The sequence below is a fragment of the Lepus europaeus genome, chromosome 16 (assembly GCF_033115175.1).
Source record: "Lepus europaeus isolate LE1 chromosome 16, mLepTim1.pri, whole genome shotgun sequence".
Taxonomy (NCBI): Eukaryota; Metazoa; Chordata; class Mammalia; order Lagomorpha; family Leporidae; genus Lepus; species Lepus europaeus.
Genome location: NC_084842.1, coordinates 57,124,047 through 57,145,864, shown reverse-complemented (window position 1 = coordinate 57,145,864; position 21,818 = coordinate 57,124,047). Strand labels below are relative to the sequence as shown.

Here is a 21,818-nt window from a genome sequence, read left to right as displayed (position 1 = left end):
AATTTGTGCTCTGTGCTTTTTCCTTGAATGCGTTGAAACCTTGCTTCCTAAAATCATCACTGTCAGGTTACTCTAAATAAACTCGTTCCTTCCTTTTCCCTGAGGGGGAACCTTTAAGATCATACCCAGGACTAAGGCCCCATGGAAGGGGTAGGAAAGCAGCAGGAAATTTGGTTACCATTCCTGAGAAGGACTTAAGAACTGATGCATTGAGGAGGCATGAAGATAAAAGTGAGCAGTCCCTGCAGAAGAGAGCAGCACAGGGCGAAGTGAGGCTGCTCTTCTGGAATGAGGAGCAACAGTGTGCGTGCGGGACCCTGGAGGGATCCATCACCCAAGACTCCCAGGTGGTCCTGAACTTGGCTGTGCAATATAATCCCCTGGAACCCTTCAGAGCACTGACGTCTGCTCCCACTCCGGGGATTCTCGTTTATTTGGTTGTGGCACAGTCTAGATCTCTGCCTGTTTTAAAACCTCCCAGATCTTAGAAGAAAATGTTCTAGAACTGAATAGTGGTGATGGCTGCACGGCCCTGCGAATGCACTCTCTCCGGTGGTAACTCTTACCCTTGTGTGTTTTACCATCCACACACACAAGTACCCCCAGATTCTAACGGTAAGCCCAAGATGAGAACCAGTGGGACTTTACCACCATTTCTCAGATAAAAAGAATATTTTTAAGCAGATTGCCAGACTGCTGAGCCAAAAATTCGGATTCCCTGGTCTGGGTGGGGACAAAGGGATCTGTGCGCTCATCTAGAGTCCCATGGAACTCTTTCCACAAGGGAAGTTGGGAAAATCCAGCCTCCCTGGGGCTTCCCAGGCTGGAGCCAATGTAAGCATCACCTGGGTCCCTCAGGGAAGGGGCCAGATTCCAGGGCTGCGCCTGTTCAGTCAGGGTCTCCAGAGGAGAGCAGGGCTCCCTGGGTTTAACGAGCTACTCAGCTGCTTCTTCAACCAGGCACATTTAAGGGAAGCCATCTAGCCTATTCCTCAATGTCAGCACATCTACAAAAACTCCCGTGAGCTTAAAAACAGAAGTCAAATTGACTACTCCCAAGTTTTCTGATTCTGGGCTGTGACTGAAGCGTCCAGGGCTTTGTTGTTGTTATTAGGGCACCACCTCTGAATTCACGTATCTATTCCTGCACCCTGAAAATAATCTTACAGGGGTCTAGCATTCCCGAAATAAACACTTCTAACTTCTACGTCTGTTAGTAGTCACTAACATTTACTTCGCACGCCTTGGCATTAACCTTTGGTTTTTTGTTTTACTCTCAATTATGCCAGAAGAAAATATTCATGTTTTCATAATGTGTTTCATTTTATTTGTCATTTTTTTCAAATTACTCAGTTTTTAGATTTTAGTTATTCCCAGTTTGATTTCTCATCAAACACAGCACATTCTGAACTCTTCTACCTTCAACAATAACAGCACGCAGAATATCAAACAGTAAGTCTCAGCGTAAAAACATGATGGAGAAGTCCCAGAAATTGTCACCTGAACAACTGTCACAAAGAAAAGTCACCATAACAATCGCCAGCCACACACTGTGAGGTGCATTGGAGAGAGGCAAACTAGGGTTCTGCACACTCAAATTTCAAAGTAAGTTTGAACTTGGGCAACTTAGGTCTCATTCATATGCTTATTTTGGCAACAATGTGTGCTACAGTGCAATTTTTTCCCTCAACAATCTTTGTCCCTGGGCCTTCATCTAAAGGAAAAGTGACACAGAGGTATTTGAAATGCAAAACAGATTCACATAGGAAAAGGACCGTCCCAAGTGTCTAAAAGACAATGGACAGTATGGGTTGTCATCTGGCCCTCCGCCTCCCACACTAGCAGTTTTCAGTATAAAAATCCAAAGGCACAGGGAATAATTTGTTACTGACTTTGGGTCAATGAAGAGACAGAGCAGAAAAACCTTTTCCACAGATCTCAGAACACCATGGTCACACCCTTGAGAACATCATCTGTTGGTAACTGGGGTCTGATATATATTCGGAAAACATGTGTCTTGCATTCCAACCCGCTCACTTGAGGGTACGAGTTACAGGAGCATCAAGCAGTAACACCCCACTGGCACTGCGGGACGTTTCTCAAGTGCTTCCCAAATTTCACGCTGGTCTTCCCTGGGGTCGCTGGCTTTAGTGCCTCTCCAGAGCTGATTTGCTGGTCTTCTTGTTTACTTAAAGAGCTCGAATGTTCACCCACACGTACATGGGGCTTCTCTGGGCAAAAGCACACTGACTGACTTCTGCTTGGAGTGACCCCATCTCCAGGAGCCACGCCCCTCCTCCCCTCATGGCCACCGGGGGGCGCAGCGTGCCATTTTCTTACAGGACACCACCCTCCAATCCAAGCTCAGGGGGGCTCTTCCTGGACCGGACTGTAACGGGAGAAAGCCAGCCTAGAGTGACAGAGCCCAGGTGGAGAGGGAGGCTGAGGAGAGAGAGCAAAGGGGAGGCCTGGTTGCTCTGGGAAACCTGGTTCTGCTTCTTCCTTGGGCTCAGCAACATCCCTGCTGGGTCCGGGTTGTTATAACTCTCCTTGGGTGTGTTCTGCAAAGCAGTGCATTCTGCCTTCCACCTAAGTTGTTGGGGGAAGTGTGTCTATCACTTGAAGTCAAGCAAACGCAACATCAAGAGCAGTTTATGGTCACCTCCAGGGAAATTCTTTTTCTGGATGTACTTGAATGATTTGTGTCTCTGTACTTTGTTTGCTGGAAAGTCTTATCCGAGTTGCTTTCTCTAGTAGTTTACTGGGTGAGATAAAATGGGAGACCTAACTTAAATGAAGATTGGGTTTTAATCCTTGAAGTGAGGGTACTTAAAAAAGTTTATGGAAAAATGGAATTAAAAGTTAAGCCTACTAGGGCCAGTGCTGTGGCATAGCAGGTTAATCTACCACCTGCAATGCCAGCAAGTCCTGGTTGCTTTACTTCCAATTTGGCTCCCTGCTAATGTGCCTGGGAAAGCAGTGGAAGATTTCCCAAGTACTTGGCCCCTTCACCCACATGGGAGTCCCAGAAGAAACTCCTGGCTCCTAGCTCCTGGCTTCGAATCAACCCAGCTCCAGCCATTGTGGCCATCTGGGGTGTAAACCAGCAGATGGAAGACAGATTTCTTCTCTGCCTCTGCATTTCCTTTTGAAAAAAAAGGTAAGCTTCTTTTGGTGCAAAAATTTTTGAAATCCATGCATCATTTTTTTCATAATATGAATTTTCCATGAGCTTTTTAGAAGAATTCTAATTCAAAAAGATGCTACTAATGACACACAACAGAATGCTTTTTGAATAACTTTTTTAGTAATTATGATCAACTTTAGTGTCTTTCAAATAAAAAAGCATGCATTGAACACCTACTGTATGCTGGGCACTGAGCACATGGAGATAAAAGGCCCAGTTCTTTCCCCAGTGAAGTTCACGGTTAGGGCAGTGGTGCTCAAAGTGTGGTCTTCATGCTGGAAGCTACAGCATCACCTGGGAATTTGCTAGACGTGCAAATGAACCAGAAACTCTGGGTATGGAGCTCAGCAATCTATGTGGGTGTTGTCATTATTTATTTATATTTAATCGCTTCTCAGCCTTTTGGCTAAGATCAAGTGTATTTACATTTAAAAATTTTATTGAGGCACATTAATTATATATATATATGGACGCTGCATGATATTTCAAGACATGCATTCAATGTATAGTGATCAGAACAGGCTAACTGGCATAGACATCATCTCAAACATTTATCTTTTCTCTGTGACAGGCACCTTCAAAATCCTCTCGAGTAGCTCTTTTGAAACATACAACGGAGTGTGTGAACCATGGGTCCTCCACTGTGCTGTGGAGCAGTGCCAGCTGCACCCTGAAAGCCACCTGTCGCTAACTAGCCCTCCGAGTGGTTCTGAGGTAGCCGAACTTGGGAATTTCTCTAGGGACTCCCATGAGCGTACCTGCTTACTCAATGTCCCATCTCACAAATGGCACACTTTGGGAACGATAACGCCAACCCAAGACACCCACCACCACCACCTCCTCTCCCGCCAAGTTAAATGATGGAAAATGAAGCTTCTCAGACCACAAAGGAATGAAATTGGAAATTGGCAACTCAGGAATCCCTAGAGCACGTGCAAACACATGGAGATTGAACAACATGCTCCTGAATGAACAATGGGTCATAGAAGAAATTAAAAGAGAAATCAAAAATTTTCTGGAAGTAAATGAGGATAACAGTACAACATACCAAAACCTATGGGATACAACAAAAGCAGTGTTAAGAGGAAAGTTTATATCAATAGGTGCCTACATCAAGAAATTGGAAAGGCACCAAATAGATGAGCTTTCAAGTCATCTCAAGGTTCTAGAAAATCTGCAGCAAACCAAACCCAAACCCAGTAGGAGAAGAGAAATAATTAAAATCAGAGAAGAAATCAACAGGATTGAATCCAAAAAAACATTACAAAAAATCAGCCAAACGAGGAGCTGGTTTTTTGAAAAAATAAACAAAATTGACACCCCATTGGCCCAACTAACTAAAAAAAGAAAAGACCCAAATCAATAGGATCAGAGATGAAATGGGAAACGTAACAACAGACGCCGCAGAAATAAAAAGAATCATCAGAAATTACTACAAGGACTTGTATGCCAGCAAACAGGGAAATCTATCAGAAATGGACAGATTCTTGGACACATACAACCTCCCTAAATTGAGCCAGGAAGACATAGAAAACCTAAACAGACCAATAACTGACACAGAAATTGAAACAGTAATAAAGGCCCTCCCAACAAAGAAAAGCCCAGGGCCAGATGGATTCACTGCTGAATTCTACCAGACATTTAAAGAAGAACTAACTCCAATGCTTCTCAAACTATTCAGAGCAATCGAAAAAGAGGGAATCCTCCCAAATTCTTTCTATGAAGCCACCATCACCTTAATTCCTAAGCCAGAAAGAGATGCAACATTGAAAGAGAATTACAGACCAATATCCCTGATGAACATAGATGCAAAAATACTCAATAAAATTCTGGCCAATAGAATGCAACAACACATCAGAAAGATCATCCACCCAGACCAAGTGGGATTCATCCCCGGTATGCAGGGATGGTTCAACATTCGCAAAACAATCAACGTAATACACTACATTAACAGACTGCAGAAGAAAAACCATATGATTCTCTCAATAGACGCAGAGAAAGCATTTGATAAAATACAACACCCTTTCATGCTGAAAACTCTAAGCAAACTGGGTATGGAAGGAACATTCCTTAATACAATCAACGCAATATATGAAAAACCCACGGCCAACATCCTATTGAATGGGGAAAAGCTGGAAGCATTTCCACTGAAATCTGGTACCAGACAGGGATGCCCTCTCTCACCACTGCTATTCAATATAGTTCTGGAAGTTTTGGCCAGAGCTATTAGGCAAGAAAAAGAAATTAAAGGGATACAAATCGGGAAGGACGAACTCAAACTATCCCTCTTTGCAGATGATATGATTCTTTATTTAGGGGACCCAAAGAACTCTACTAAAAGACTGCTAGAACTCATCGAAGAGTTTGGCAAAGTAGCAGGATATAAAATCAATGCACAAAAATCAACAGCCTTTGTATACACAGGCAATGCCACGGCTGAGGAAGAACTTCTAAAATCAATCCCATTCACAATAGCTACAAAAACAATCAAATACCTTGGAATAAACTTAACCAAAGACGTTAAAGATCTCTACGATGAAAACTACAAAACCTTACAGAAAGAAATAGAAGAGGATACCAAAAAATGGAGAAATCTTCCATGCTCATGGATTGGAAGAATCAATATCATCAAAATGTCTATTCTCTCAAAAGCAATTTATACATTCAATGCAATACCCATCAAGATCCCGAAGACCTTCTTCTCAGATCTGGAAAAAATGATGCTGAAATTCATATGGAGACACAGAAGACCTCGAATAGCCAAAGCAATCCTGTACAACAAAAACAAAGCCGGAGGCATCACAATACCTGATTTCAGGACATACTACAGGGCAGTTGTTATCAAAACAGCATGGTACTGGTACAGAAACAGATGGATAGACCAATGGAACAGAATAGAAACACCAGAAATCAATCCAAACATCTACAGCCAACTTATATTTGACCAAAGATCCAAATCTAATCCCTGGAATAAGGACAGTCTATTCAATAAATGGTGCTGGGAAAATTGGATTTCCACGTGCAGAAGCTTGAAGCAAGACCCATACCTATCACCTTACACAAAAATTCACTCAACATGGATTAAAGACTTAAATCTATGACCCGAAACCATCAAATTATTAGAGAGCATTGGAGAAACCCTGCAAGATATAGGCACAGGCAAAGACTTCCTGGAAAATACTCCAACAGCACAGGCAGTCAAAACCAAAATTAACATTTGGGATTGCATCAAATTGAGAAGTTTCTGTACTTCAAAAGAAACAGTCAGGAAAGTGAAGAGGCAACCAACAGAATGGGAAAAAATATTCGCAAACTATACTACAGATAAAGGATTGATAACCAGAATCTACAAAGAAATCAAGAAAATCCACAACAACAAAACAAACAACCCACTTAAGAGATGGGCCAAGGACCTCAAGAGACATTTTTCGAAAGAGGAAATCCAAATGGCCAACAGACACATGAAAAAATGTTCAAGATCACTAGCAATCAGAGAAATGCAAATCAAAACCACAATGAGGTTCCATCTCACCCCGGTGAGAATGGCTCACATTCAGAAATCTACCAACAACAGATGCTGGAGAGGATGTGGGGGAAAAGGGACACTAACCCACTGTTGGTGGGAATGCAAACTGGTTAAGCCACTATGGAAGTCTGTCTGGAGATTCCTCAGAAACCTGAACATAACCCTACCATACAACCCAGCCATCCCACTCCTTGGAATTTACCCAAAGGAAATTAATTTGGCAAATAAAAAAGCCATCTGCACATTAATGTTTATTGCAGCTCAATTCACAATAGCTAAGACCTGGAACCAACCCAAATGCCCATCAACAGTAGACTGGATAAAGAAATTATGGGACATGTACTCCATAGAATACTATACAGCAGTAAGAAACAATGAAACCCAGTCATTTGCAACAAGATGGAGCAATCTGGAAAACATCATGCTGAGTGAATTAAGCCAGTCCCAAAGAGACAAATATCATTTGTTTTCCCTGATCGGTGACAACTGAGCGCCAAAGGGGAAACCTGTTAAGTGAAATGGACACTATAAGCAACAATGAACTGATCAGCTCCTGTCCTGACTTTAGATGTACAATGTAATACTTTATCCTTTTTAGTATTTGTTGTTGTTGTTGTTGTTCTAGTACTAGTGGTTGAACTCAGTAATTAACACACAATTATTCTTAGGTGTTTAAATTTTAACTGAAAAGTGATCCCTGTTAAATCTAAGAGTGGAAAAAGAGAGGGAGGAGATGAACAATTTGGAACATGCTCAATCGGACTGGCCGCAAATGGTGGAGTTAGAAATGTGCCAGGGGATTCCAACACAATCCCATCAAGATGGCATGTACCAATGCCATCGCACTAGTCCAAGTGATCAATTTCAGTTCACAATTGATAGCTCTGATAGGTCTAAGAGTCAAAGAGACCACACAAACAAGACAAGTATCTGCTAATACTAACTGATAGAATCAAAAAGGGAAAGAAAGATCCAACATGGGAAGTGGGATACACAGCAGACTCATAGAATGGCAGATGTCCTAAACAACACTCTGGCCTCAGAATCAGCCCTCAAGGCATTCGGATCTGGCGGAAGAGCCCATGAGAGTATAGCAGGCATGGAAAGCCAAGATATCATGGGGGAAAAAAAAAAAAAGACCTAAATGAATGATCTCTGTGAGTGAGATCCCAGTGGAAAGAAAGGGGCCATCAAAGGAGGAGGTACCCTTCTCCGAAGGGAGGAGAGAACTTCCATTTTGACTATGACCCTATCGGAATAAGATCAAAGTCAGCGAACTCTAAAGGCTTCCATAGCCCTGGCAACTCATGACTAGAGCCTAGGGAGATTACTGACGCCATGAACAGGAGTGTCAAATTGTTAAATCAGCAACAGGAGTCACTGTGTACTTACACCCCATGTGGGATCTGTCCCTAATGTGTCGTCTAAAGCGAAGTGATGCTATAACTAGTACTGAAACAGTATTTTTATACTTTGCGTTTCTGTGTGGGCACAAACTGATGAGGTCTTTACTAATTATATACTGAAGTGATCTTCTGTATATAAAGAGAATTGGAAATGAAAAAAAAAAAAACCTGGTGTTAAAATGGAAATGGCATAGAAAATTAATTAATTTGAAAAAAAAATTATGTAGGATCTCTGTCTTTAATGTGCTGTACATTGCTATTTAATGTTATAATTAGTAATCCAATGGTAGTTTTTTCACTTTATGTTGCTATATGGGCAAAATGTTGAAATCTTTACCTAATATATACTAAACTGATCTTCTGTATACAAAGAGAATTGAAAATGAATCTTTACATGAATGGAAGGGGAAAGGGAGCGGGAAAGGGGAGGGTTGCGGGCGGGTGGGAAGTTATGGGAGGGGGGAAGCCACTGTAACCCATAAGCTATACTTTGGAAATTTATATTCATTAAATAAAAGTTTAATTAAAAAAAATGATGGAAAATGGAAGTCAGCTTGAGTTTTCTGAATGATGCAACTAAACACAGACACCCTGGGGAAGACTGGTCCTGTTCTTGCCCCAGGGCTGACAAAGAAGGCGGGCTGTGCTCCCGGCCTGTCTGCAGGGCTCCAGTTTATCACGGCAGATAAGACGCCATGTGGAAATCACTGGGCAGGGTCGGGCCGCGGGCCTGGACTCCGTCCTGGCACTGCCTCACTCCGTCCCTATCTATGAGTGCAGAGTCTGTGCCAGGGCCTCCGGGGGGAGGTGCCTGAGAAAAGTCAGCCCCATGGGTCCTCAAACCACATCAGAGGGAGCCCTCTGCTTCCTCTCTCCAAACTCACTACTGGCGCCATTAAGATAGAGGGAGACATAGAGAACTGAAATCAGTGTTCAGAGAACTGTGAGAATGTGTTCTCCATAATTTCTAGTTGATGCTGCCAATTGACTACTCCGTCTCCCAGCTGTCTTCTTATAGAACTTCTTAATCTATTCTTTTCTATAGTTTTGCTTCTTCATGTCTTAACTTTTCGATTCCCTATCACTGAATCCCATTAACCTCATCCTGGGTGAGCTCCTATCATGTGAGAGTCTAACAGGACAAAGGGAACTTTGTACCTGTTCTCAAGCAGCCCCTTGTTGGTGGCATTTGTACCTGTTCTCAAGCAGCCCCTTGGTGGCATTCTACATCAGCCAATCACTAGTGAAGCTGAAGTTCAAGTTGGGCATTGAACTTGGTTCACAAATGAATACAACTTGGTTCCTGTGCTGATGGAACTTGTGGTGTGCAGGAGGGACAGGCACAAGCCAACATGATTAGTGGATATAATGGTGGCAAGAAGGTGTTAAGGCACAGAGACAAGAATGATGGGATGTACTGAAGGAGCCGAGGAAGGCTGGGAGGAGAATATGCCCTTGGAGTTGGGTCGGTCATATGATGGGTGGACTAGGGGATGTCATGTGACTGTATTGTGTGTGGGATAGGGTCAGGTTCATTGTCACTACAGAATGCTTTTCAGGGCTGAAGACGAAGTTGGAAAAAGCAGACTAGGGATAGCTTGTGAAGGATTTCATGTGCCACATGGCAGACTTAGGAGTTGAGACTCGATTCTGTAAAGAGTAGCAGTTCCTTAGGATTTTCTTAAGCACAGCAAAGATGTGGTGAGATCCAGGCTTTGCAAAGCAGTGTGGAGGATGGATTTGAAGGAACAAAAACAGGTGAGTGTTTCAGTTGTCAATCATGGTGTAACAAATGACCCTAAGCTGAGGTACATAAAACAGTGATGATCAAGTGTTGCCACAGTCTTGTCAGTTGAGTGTCCCTTGTGTTGTCTCCCCTGAGCTCATTCACGTGGCAGCATTCAGCGGGTGCAGTAGCTGGGGCCCTGGGAGGGCTGCACCTCTTGATCTGTGTTGTCCCAAGACCTTTCTCTCTCCACGGCTACTCACCACTCAGGGTTTAGGCCATGCCTCCTCACATAGTGGTGAGAGCATTCCAAGAAGGCAAAGGTTGAAGCTACACATCTTCTTGAGGCCTATCTTTGGAGACTGTATGATATCAAAGCCATGTAGAGAGGTGAACATCAGGGGCATGGCTTATTAGGGGGAGCAGATATTTAGAAAGCACAAAGATCAACTATGCAACAGGACATTGTATTAAGACTCATTGTATTAAGAGCTCCAGGCAAAGTGCTCTTGAAGAGCAGGTTGCAGGTGCCGTGGCTGCTGGTGGTTACTCTCTCTCTCTCCTATCGCCTTTGTCTGCCAATCCTCCATCCCCCAGCTGCTGGGAGTGTTGGTGGATAATAGCTCACAGCTGTTCCATTCTCTGGAAATTTTCCCTTGACCAAACAGGAGCTGACTGATTGGCACAGGGTACAAAAGCCTGGCCCATTGCCTCCAGGTGGGATTGACTCACGGTACAGTCTGTGCTACAGAGCTTCCCGTTGGGACCAGACTGGAGCATTGCTGCTTGTCCTGCCCTAGGATGCTTCCCTCTCCTGAGAGCACTGCTGGCTCTACTTCTAGGGAACCCAACCTAAGAAGCAGGGAGGGGAAAATATGATGGGCTTGCTCCTCTATGCTGTCTCAGCTTTTTCTCCATCTTTTTTTTTTTTTTTTTGGACAGGCAAAGTTAGACAGTGAGAGAGAGACAGACAGAAACGTCTTCCTTCTGTTGGTTCACCCCCAAAATGGCTGCTACGGCCGGCACGCTGCGCCAATCCAAAGCCAGGATCCAGGTGCTTCCTCCTGGTCTCCCATGCAGGTGCAGGGCCCAAGGACCTGGGCCATCCTCCACTGCTCTCCCGGGCCACAGCAGAGAGCTAGACTGGAAGAGGAGCAACCGGGACGGAATCCAGTGCCCCAACCAGGACTAGAACCCAGGGTGCCGGTGCTGCAGGTGGAGGATTAGCCTAGTGAATCGCGGCGCCGACCTCTCCATCGTTTTGAGCTCACATTTGTCTCCCTCTTCTTTTTCTTCTCTGTAAATTCATTTCCCTTCTCAGCTAAATTTTTTTTTTTTTTTTGACAGGCAGAGTGGACAGTGAGAGAGACAGAGAGAAAGGTCTTCCTTTTTGCTGTTGGTTCACCCTCCAATGGCCGCTGCGGTAGGCGCGCTGCGGCCGGCGCACCGCGCTGTTCCGATGGCAGGAGCCAGGCGCTTCTCCTGGTCTCCCATGGGGTGCAGGGCCCAAGCACTTGGGCCATCCTCCACTGCACTCCCTGGCCACAGCAGAGAGCTGGCCTGGAAGAGGGGCAACCGGGACAGGATCGGTGCCCCGACCGGGACTAGAACCTGGTGTGCCGGCGCCGCAAGGCGGAGGATTAGCCTAGTGAGCCATGGCGCCGGCCTCAGCTAAATATTTTTATGCACAATGGAGTAGATTTCTTTAAGAATCTTAGATGAGTTTTTCAGTGGGCTGAATAAATTTATCGGCTAAAGGACAGGGCCTTTACAGACGAGAAGCCAGCAAGCTAGGTTTAACCCTAAAAGATAACGAACCTCAATCTTATAAAGCAAGTGCTGTCCTATGACAAAGGACATGGACTGTGACTTTGATGACCTGACACAGCAGACATCTGTTATTTTTATTCTTTGGTACTTATTCACCCTGTGACACAGCCTGATTCCTCCCCTACAGGTCCATCCTCCCTCCCACTCTTAGCCCACATTCCACAGGTGGGCCCATATTTCTGTTTCAGAAGAGGGTGTTACCTGGAGTCAATGCTTAGTGATAGACAGATGTAGACCTCAAGTCAATCAGAGACAATTGCACTCAGCCCAGGACTCTGTGCTTAAGTTCTCTTCCTTGTAGTATGGCTGAAGCCATCATTGGCTAGTGGTGAGGAGAGATTCTGCAAAGAAGGAAGTCAACACAGTGGAAACAGAGCCAAGCAATAGATAAGCAGAATCCTGACATCATCCTATGTACCCCTACAAGTAGCTGCACCTGATTCCCCAACTCAGCAGCTGCACCACCTAAGAAATGCCTTTTTAGTCACTTTTTGCTTAAGCTGGTTGGAGTTGAGTCTTGCCACTTACACCAAGATACCCAACTAAAACACGTGCAATTCTTTTTTTAATGAAGCACTTAATTTACTGTACTCAGACATCTGCTTTCTGTTTGTCAAACAAATGCAGTGGGTAGGAAAAGGACTTTGAGCAGGCCTGCAGCTTCTTAATTACAAACTCTGTAAATAAAATCGGGATTGTGTTGGCTGAAAAGAAGGAATATCAACTGGTTGGTAGGAGAGTAAGACGTGAACTTCGCCAATCCTGCCCAAAATCATCTTGAGACGCCACCTCCAGGGTCCACTTCATTTTGTCACTTTGCCACTCCATTCCTAAGTGCTTCTATAAGTACGCTCTACTTGCAATCTCATTTCAGTTGAGTCTTTGGCTATTTTGCTTTCCTTTCCTCCCCTTTTATCTTTCAAGGGACCTTGTTACAAATTTGCAGCATCCCCATAAAAAAAGATCAAAGCGCCTTGCAAATTTAAAACTCCTCACTTCCATGCTACTGACTTTGTTCCCATTATTTAACCTCAAAGTGCTCCCAGTCCTTACCACAATACAGCCATGCCCATGGATACACACACACACACACACACACACCCTCACCAGTAATTTTTTAAATGCCTATACAGTTGACTATTAAGTCAAATATAGTAATATCCTCAGCTTTCAGAGGAAACTTGCAAGACAGATAATCCTATGTCCACCTTGCAGGTTAGAATTTTTTTTTTTTCTTTAAGATTTATTTTTTGAAAGAGTTCCAGAGATAGGTAGAGACAGAGAACGAGGTCTTCCATCTGCTGATTCACTCCCCAAATGGCCACAATGGCCGGAGCTGTGCCAATCTGAAGCCAGGAGCCAGGCACTTCTTCCTGGTCTCCCACACGGGTGCAGGGGCCCAAGGACTTGGGTTATCTTTCACTGCTTTCCCAGGCCTTTAGCAGAGAGGCGGAAGTGGAACAGCCGGGACTCGAACAGGCGCCCAAATGGGATGGCGGCACTGCAGGCAGCAGCTTTACCCACTATGCCACAGCGCCGGATCCCCCTGGTGAGAATATTTACATTCAAAGTAAATAACTTGCCCAGAGACTAAAAGCTAGTGAGTCGAGATTCAGAGTTCCGACTCCGTATGTGTCACAGTTTGAATAAACCTGCTCCCCAAAACTCACCTGGGGACCTCATTCCTCTGCGTAGCAGCGTGGACACTCAACGGGGCCCAGGGGTGGGGCCCCCTGGGCCCCCTGGACGACACTGCTGCCTTCTGGGAGCCAAGAGTTTCTCGCTCTCGCGGGGCTGCATGAGTTCTCGCGAGAGCACGCTGTTGGGTGACTTCCTGTTCTCAGGCTTCTCCTGCTTGCTCTCTCGCCATGTGATGTCTTCCCCACGCACCTGCTTACCCTGCCGCCTTTATCTATGACTTGAAGCAGCACTTGGCTCTCACCAGAAGCCGAGACGTTGCTTGTGCCATACTAACAGGCCTCCAGTACCCTAGAATGAAACCCATACACATCTAGTCTTTATAATTAACATGGTCTCGGGTGTTCCATTAGATCAGCAGTTAAAGGACAAAGACAATATGGCGTGCATTTTCCATCACCCTCCAGGTAAATGGCAGGCTCTTTACAGCCGTGCTGGGGAAGATGGGAATTTTTGCATCACCAACCCGCCTTCTTCCCGCCCTCACACTGATGCTGAGGGTCTTGGATGTTTCTCCAGAAAGCTGCACATTCATTCGGTAATTGAAAGCAAAAATTACTGAGCACCTCGCAGGGTTCCCAGTGTGGTTCTAAATGCTGAGAATAACAGTGAATAAGAGAACTCCCTTGAAACTCAGAGATAGCTTAGATCCAATGGAGAGACAGACAGTAAACCAGCAACACATTGTGTATATCACACCGGGAGCTGACAGTTCTATGAGAAAGGACAAGCACGGTCAGGGCATCAGAGAGCAGGGTGCTGTTTTATTTATCATTTAAAAATAATAAAAACATATTCACTTAATTTATCTGAAAGGAAGAGAGACAAAAATCATCTTCCACCTGCTGGTTCACTCTTCAAATGCCTGCGGCAGCCGGGGCTGGGCCAGGCTGAGGCTGGGAGTCAGGAACCGGCTCTCACACATGAGTGGCAAGGACACGCAAAGTGTGCATTAGCAGGAAGCTGGAATCAGAAGCAGAGCTGGGACTCTGATATGGAGTTGGGCATCCTGCGCAGCATCTTAAGCACGGTGCCAAACACCAGTCACAGGGCGTATTTTCAATAATGTGCTCAAGGAAGGCCTCTCTGAAGGAGGGTATTTGATCAGGGACCCAAATGGAAGGGGAAAGTTGGGGCCCCAGCTTTCAGGAGGAGGAGGAGGAGGGGTGTTCCGTGCAGACACCTCTCCCCACTAGGGAGTATCACCAGCTAGGCCTCCCTACCTGCTGACTCCTCCCCTAGACTGCCTCCATGAATGCCAAAAGCCCTGTAGAAGAACAGAGATGCCGGAGGCGGGGGTGAGGGTGACCGGACGGAGGGGAGACAAGATACTGAGCGTGGATGGGGTCTGCTTTCTTACCCATGCCAGCCCCTAAACCTACGTGATTACCGGAATTAGAGCAGGAATAGAGCAAGGACGTTAAGGAACTGGGGAAATCAGAATAAAGTCTATAGCCTGGGGTAGTAATTACCAATGTTAGTCTCTTAGTTTTAATAAATGTGCTATGCTTATAAAAATATTCCCTTTAGGCAAAGCTGAGTGATGGGCTTGTAGGAGTTCTGACTATGTCACTCTTCTATAAATCTAAAATTATTTCAAGGTAAAGCATTTTTAAATGGCAAAACATTAGCCCCCCCTTTTCTAGCATAAATATTACTGATACTTTATTACTGAAACTATGGAATATTAGGGACATTAATCAAGACATAAATAAATGGAAAGATACATCATGTTTATTGGTTGATAGATTTGGTATTTTAGAAATGTCAATTTTCTCAGTGATCTATAGATTTGATGTAATCCCTCCCAAATCCCAGCAAGGTTTGTATATGTGTAGGAATTGTTGTCCATTTTATATGGAAATGCAAAGGACCATGATAGCCGGAAGTAGTCTTGAAGAGCTAGCTGTGAAATCTTAGCATAATGCCATCCTAGCTAACACAGTGGTGATGCAAGGGCAGACACAGAGACTGGAAAACAACAGACGTTCCAGAAACTGACCGTATGAAATCACAAGCTTTATGTATTTACTTTCAAATATTTATTTACTTGAAAAGCAGAGTGAGAGACACAGAAATTGAAATCTTCTATCCATTGGTTCACTCCCCACATGGCCACAACAGCCCGATCTGGGCCAGGTCGAAGCCAGGAGCCCCTAAAGGTGATCACGTACTCCATCTGGCTTTTCCACCTGGGTGGCAGGGACCCAAATACTTGCATCATCATCTGCCTTCTTCCCAGGCACGTTATCAGGAAGCTGGATTGAAGTATAGCAGCAGGGACTGGAACCAGCTCTCCAATATGGGATGTATTATCCCACATTGGAAGGCAGCTTAACCTGCTGTGTCTCAATGTTTGCCCAGTCACTAGATTTATGACAAAGGTACAATAGAGTGCAAGAAAAAGAATGACCATCATACGTATCCTGAATCAACTGGATATCAACATAGGAAAAGTGAATTACGACTTCTATGCTATATAATACACAAAAATCAATTCCATATGTACTTTATGAAAACAGAGCTTCTAAAAGAAAACAAGAACATCTTCATGACCTTAGCACAGGCAATTACTTCTCAAACAAGATGCACAAACAATGAAGGAAATAAGCAATAAATAGAACTGTATGAGAACTAAGAACTTCCTGTGTCAAAAGATCCGATTATGAGAATGAAAAAATGTGGGAGAAGTTTGTGTTTCATATATCTGACAAAAACTGGTATCTAGGCTCCATGCCTACTAGAAGTCAGACAATTCAGCAGATACTTGTGATGCACAAAGCGATATGGACAAGTCTCACAAACATGGTGAGGTCGTGAAGCCAGACACAAAAGAGTTTATGCAAGTACTGCATGATTCCAGTTACATAGAGTTCAAAAGCTGGCAAAACTATTCTATGCTAAACTGGTTGCCTTTAAGGTGGAGATGGTTAGTAATAGCAGAGAGGCGAGAGAATGTTTCTGGGGTCCTGGTAACATTTTGCTTCCTGATCTGGGAGTTACATAAAGGGATATGCTCCTTTATGATTTGTACACTTTTTTAAAAAAAAGATTATTTATTTATTTATTTATTTGAGAGGTAGAGTTACAGACAGAGAGAGGGAAAGGCAGAGAGAAAGGTCTTCCATCTGCTGCTTCACTCCCCAAATGGCCACATTGGCCGGAGCTGAGCCGATCTGAAGCCAGGAGTCAGGAGCCTCCTCCAGGTCTCCAACATGGGTGCAGGGGCTCAAAGACTTGGCATCTTCTACTGCTTTCCCAGGCCACAGCAGAGAGCTGGATCGGAAGTGGAGCAGCCAAGACTGAAACCGTTGCCCACATGGGATGCCAGTGCTGCAGGCAGATGCTTAGCCCATACACCAGAACACCAGCCCCTGTAGACACACATACACACACCTATATTCTGTACTTTAGTTAAAATTTATGAAAATGCTATATGGCTTAGTTGGAGAGAAAAGTCTGGACTGGGATTGTGTTCCCTGATGAACTGTTGAACTCACTATCGTACTATGTATTGCTATGTAGCAATGATTCCATAGCTTAAAACACCACACATTCATGATCTCACATGATGCCTGTGGGCCAGGACTCAAGGGGGAAGATCAGCTGAGTTCTGCTCAGGATGGTTTGTGAGGTTGCCCTCAACTCTTGACGGGGGCTACAGTCATCCGAAAGCTTGCCTGGGGCTGGAGGATCCATGTCCTAGCTCATTTGCATTGTTGGCTGGCCTCAGCCCCGTTCTGGGTCGCTGGCTCTTCATAATGTGCCCCTCTCTTGAAGGCTGTCCGGATGTCCCCACGACATGACAACTGGCTTCCCCCAGGGTGAGGGAACCAAGCGGTAAAGAGAGCCTAAGATGCAAGCCGCAGTGTGTGTTTAATAACCTAACTGAAACAGCAACGTGCCAGCTCTGTGCCGTAGACAGTGCAGATCCACAGAGTGGGGTGAAAGGAACTCTCCAAGGTCATGAACACCAACAGGTGGGGATCACTGGGTGCGCCGTCTTGGTGATCGGCTCCCACGCCCATCATCCACACCACTGTTTACTAGATTATCTGTAGGCCTCCAAGATTTTCAAGCTCCCCATCTTCCCTGTGTAATTCATTAATATGAATGTGTGCAAACATCTCCAGCTGCTCACAAACTGGTGCTCCTACTGGAAGAGCTTGCTGGTGGAGGTGAGGAGAACCCTGGGAAGTGCGACAGCTTCTGTCACTATTGTCCCACAGCAGTGTTTATAATCTGAAGAGGACTTTTTCCAGTAGAAAATCTGGCAGGACTCCCCACCTTGACCATCGTGATGTAACCTGATCATTGACGCCTAAAACACCCTCAGTAAAAACCCACAGCATTAGTGAAAGGGAGAGTTTTGGGTCCAGTGCAGACTTGCTGTCAGGACAGTAGAGCAGTAGTTTCCAACCTTGGCTGCTCGTGACAATGTCTTGGGGTGCTGTTAAAAGCACTGATTCCCAGGTCCCCACGATCCAGACACGGGATCCCAGGATCTGCATCTGGGAGAACACTTCCCAGGAGGTCCTGAGAGTTGGCCAAGCATCTGAGAGCTGCTCCTGCAGTGGTACTGGGAAATCTCTGACAGACGTCTTTCCGGAGGGTGGCTTTCGGTTCACAAAGAGCCTATTTTCCTGTCCATCTCCATCTACTCAATGTGCTGAGTGAGATTAGTGCCTCTCGGCCTCTCTGAATGCCTTCTTGTACCTCTGCCTGCACTTCGGTTCCCAGCACGTCAGCCTTGAAGGTGGAGTGGGCTGTCAGCACCAGGGGCTTGTGACCAGAGCCACAGACTCCCGTTATCACCTCAGCTCCAGACTCCATTGCCTGAATCAAGGCTAAGAGGGGCCTGGTGGCCCACCGTTAAGAGGACACGTGGCCAAGTCTTGATGCAGCCAGGGGTTGCTGACTGCAATGGGAATGCACAATGCCTCGGGGAGCTGCCTCTTAATGTGTGTGAGATCACAGCTTGTGGACGGGACATTGTTTGCTCGCCTGTTGGGAAATACACAAGCCACGTGAAAGTTCCTTCGGCAGAATTTAGTAACAAGTATTGTTTCTTCATTCACGCACTTGCAAATATTTCTTGAGCATCTCTGATCTTCTAGTATTCTCTGACTCCACGGCAGTCACACTGCCTCCTCTGTGTTCTTAGAACAAACCAGCTCCCTCCTGCCTTATGAAATCTGTTCTAGCTGCGCCCTCAGCCTGGCACATTCTTGCCCAGGTATCTGCTAATCTAATTTCCTTGCCTCTCTTAAGTCTTTGCTTCAACCCCATCTTCCCCATGAGGTTTCACCTGACTCTCCTAGTTCACCCTGCAACCAACTTCCCTTCCTTCCCCTGCTCTGCGGTGTCTTTTTCCCATAGCTGTTTCTATCTTTTAACATGTCACATAACTTGCTATGTTTGTCATTGGTTGTTTCCATTCCCGTTCTTGGATGCAAGTTTTATTAGGGCAGGAATTGTTGTCCATCCTGTGTCCGAAGTACCTAGCATGATGTCTTGCATATAACCAATGCTTGATAAATGTTTGTTGAACGGTAACATGGGTGCTAGATTAGTGGGAAGCAATAGAGAGTGGCCACTCCATCACAGAGCCTATGGTCTATTAGAGGAGTCCACTAATGAATAATTACAGAAATGTTTAGTGATAATTGTGAAAGAGAAGAAGGAAATATATGGAGTTCTCTAAGAGTGTTTGAGGGGTTCAACCTAGTTCGTGATAAGAGGTGGTCAGCTGAGAGCAAAATTGAGTCTGAGACAGGAGGTTGCATGGAGTGATCCAGCTGAAGGAAACAGGAAGGCAGAAGAAAGACCCTTCCACATTTCACAGTTTTCAGAAGCCTTGCTTATAACAACAGAGTGCATCCACAATCTCACCTGGAGGTAGCTTTCCTTCCTCTCAAAGTAGCTATTCAAAATAAATTTCTGGAGGCCAGCGCTGTGGTGTAGTGAGTAAAATTGCAGCCTGTAGTGCTGGCATTCCATGTGGGTGCGGATTTGAATCCCGGCTGCTCCTCTTCCAACCCAGCTCTCCGCTATGGCCAGGGAGAGCAATGGAAGATGGCCCAAGTGCTTGGGCCCCTGCACCCGCATGGGAGACCCAGAAGAAGCTCCTTGCTTCATTGCAGCTACTTGGGGAGTGAACCAGCAGATGGAAGACTTCTCTGTGTAACTCTGCATTTCAAATACATAAATAAATCTTTTAAAAAATTCTAAAATTTGGTAAACAATTTACTCCATGTCTTGTGTCAACATGTGAACATTAACTTGAGAAAATTTCTCCAGCCATAGATGGATAGTCTTTGACAGAAGCCTATGGTGCTGTTTCAGGAGTGCTGGGGCAGAGGAGTCGGATGGGGAAGAGGTAGGGTAGACTGCACAGTGTTTACTCCACAAGCTGATCAAAAGCAGCCCTGTGAATAAATGAAGTGGAAGTCCTGCAGCTGGACCCAACTCTCTCCTCCATTCAGTAAAAATCTTTTCAGGAGCTTTGGCCAAACTACATCATGCCCAGGGCGTCTAAACCATTTATTTGAGCCATCCATTCAAGATACAAGAGAATGCTTTGCCTTTGATGCTTGCTGAACCCCTGTAGGACTGAACTGCCCAGTCTTAGTCTGTACTGGTAAACAGATGCCTTTGTGTTGGCCTAACCACGTAGAACCTGCAGACAGATCCACCCAGCCTCTGTGCCTCTTCCTGACATATGAGCTCACCCTTCAAACGAGAGAGGTGACTGAACAGATGGACAACTTCAACCTGAGCTGAAGCCAGCTCTCGCTGTTCAAGGCAGTGAATTGCAAAGAGGCAGGCCAGTGAGCAGAACGGCACTGGTACTCGTGGGGTCTCAGACTGGTGCTCCAAGCTCAAGTCCATTGACCCTGCAAAGATCAGCATGTTTGCTCTGGATGGGGCCGAGGTGATGCTAGGTACTCAGGGCCACCAATATCAGAGCCCTCATGTCAGGAGGATACAGCTGTCCAGGAACTGCCAGACCTGGCTTTTCTCTGCCATCTCCCTAGACACTGTGTGGAAGTTTGCTCAGAAACTGGCCCCAGACCCAAGTGTTACCAAACCGAAGCTGAAGGAGGAGGCATGGACACCATCAGACCATATCATGTCCTGGGCAGCCTCTGCAGGGCCCCTGCCATGACTCAAGCTGTGCTCTCCTGCCATCCCTGCCACACAGCCAGTTGGATGGCAGCAGAACTGTCAGAAGAAGGTGGCTCTGTGAGCGGTGAAAGGATGGTGGGGCAGATGGCTGCAGTGGCTGCGTGCCTCCAAGCAGGCAAGGAAAAGTCCTGGTGACCCGCATGCGGGTGCCCATGGTACTGGTGCTGAACCCGCACCTGTTGTCATCGGCTTTGATGAGGACCTCCCAGGGACAGCAGCAAGAGCCTCTGCAAGGACCCCGACCTCATCAGAGTGGGCGCGCTGGCCGCCTCGGCAAGGACCCCAACCTCATCAGAGTGGGCGCACTGGCCACCCTGGCAGTGGGCCTGGCAGTGAACACACGTACAGCATGGATATCCTGACAGACTGCAGGGACACTTTATTTATTTATTTATTTAAGATTTATTTATTTATTTGAAAGTCAGAGTTACACAGAGAGAGAAGGAGACACACACACACCCAGAAGAGAGAGGTCTTCCATCCACTGGTTCACTCCCCAGTTGGCTGCAATGGCTGGAGCTGTGCCGATCTGAAGCCAGGAGCCAGGAGCTCTGGGTACCCCACGCAGGTGCAGGGGCCCAAGGACTTGGATCATCTTCTACTGCTTTCCCAGGCCATAGCAGAGAGCTGGATTAGAAATGGAGCAGCTGGACTCAAACTGGGGCCAATATGGGATGCCGGCACTGCAGGCAACAGCTTTACCCGCTATACCACAGCACTGGCCCTGGGACATTTTAATAAGAAGCTAGATTAGATGTGGGTGATTTGGTTAAGATTGGGGAAATAACCTGCCGAGAAGCCCCACCCGTCAGTGGTGCCTGCCCTTACACTGCGCCCACAGAGGAGACTGGTATTTTAATACCACAGACCTAGAAACCACCACATTGATGAAGGCATGAGTAGAGAGAAACTACCTGCCTCATTTCAAATCATGATTGGCCTTGATGAAAGGTTATACAAATGATGGAGGATACTAGAAAAAAAATTCTTTACACAACTTTGGAATATTGGTAATTCTATTCATTTTGTCTATTTTTTTTTCTTTTTTTGGCAAGCATTTCCCCCATCATTGCACTAATCTGGATGCTGTGGCTAATTGCTTGCCTAGGATCTGCTGGGCAGCCCCTGCTTGTTCTCTGACTTGGAGGGTACAGGCCATCTCTAGCCTGTGTGGGAGTGACAGAGTAGAGGGGAACAAGGGTGGTTACAGGGGGAGGCCCCGAAAAGGATAAGTCTGTAGGTCTAGCCATCAGGTTA

The 21,818-nt window shown here is 45.7% G+C and overlaps 2 pseudogenes; both read left to right on the top strand.

Annotated features, from left to right (window-relative positions):
* The first annotated feature begins 3,573 nt into the window (after window positions 1-3,573).
* LOC133775534 (U2 spliceosomal RNA) lies at window positions 3,574-3,699 on the top strand (annotated as a pseudogene).
* Window positions 3,700-16,159: 12,460 nt separating this feature from the next.
* Window positions 16,160-20,696, top strand: LOC133775086 (ATP-dependent RNA helicase DDX19A-like; annotated as a pseudogene).
* The last annotated feature ends 1,122 nt before the right edge of the window (window positions 20,697-21,818 follow it).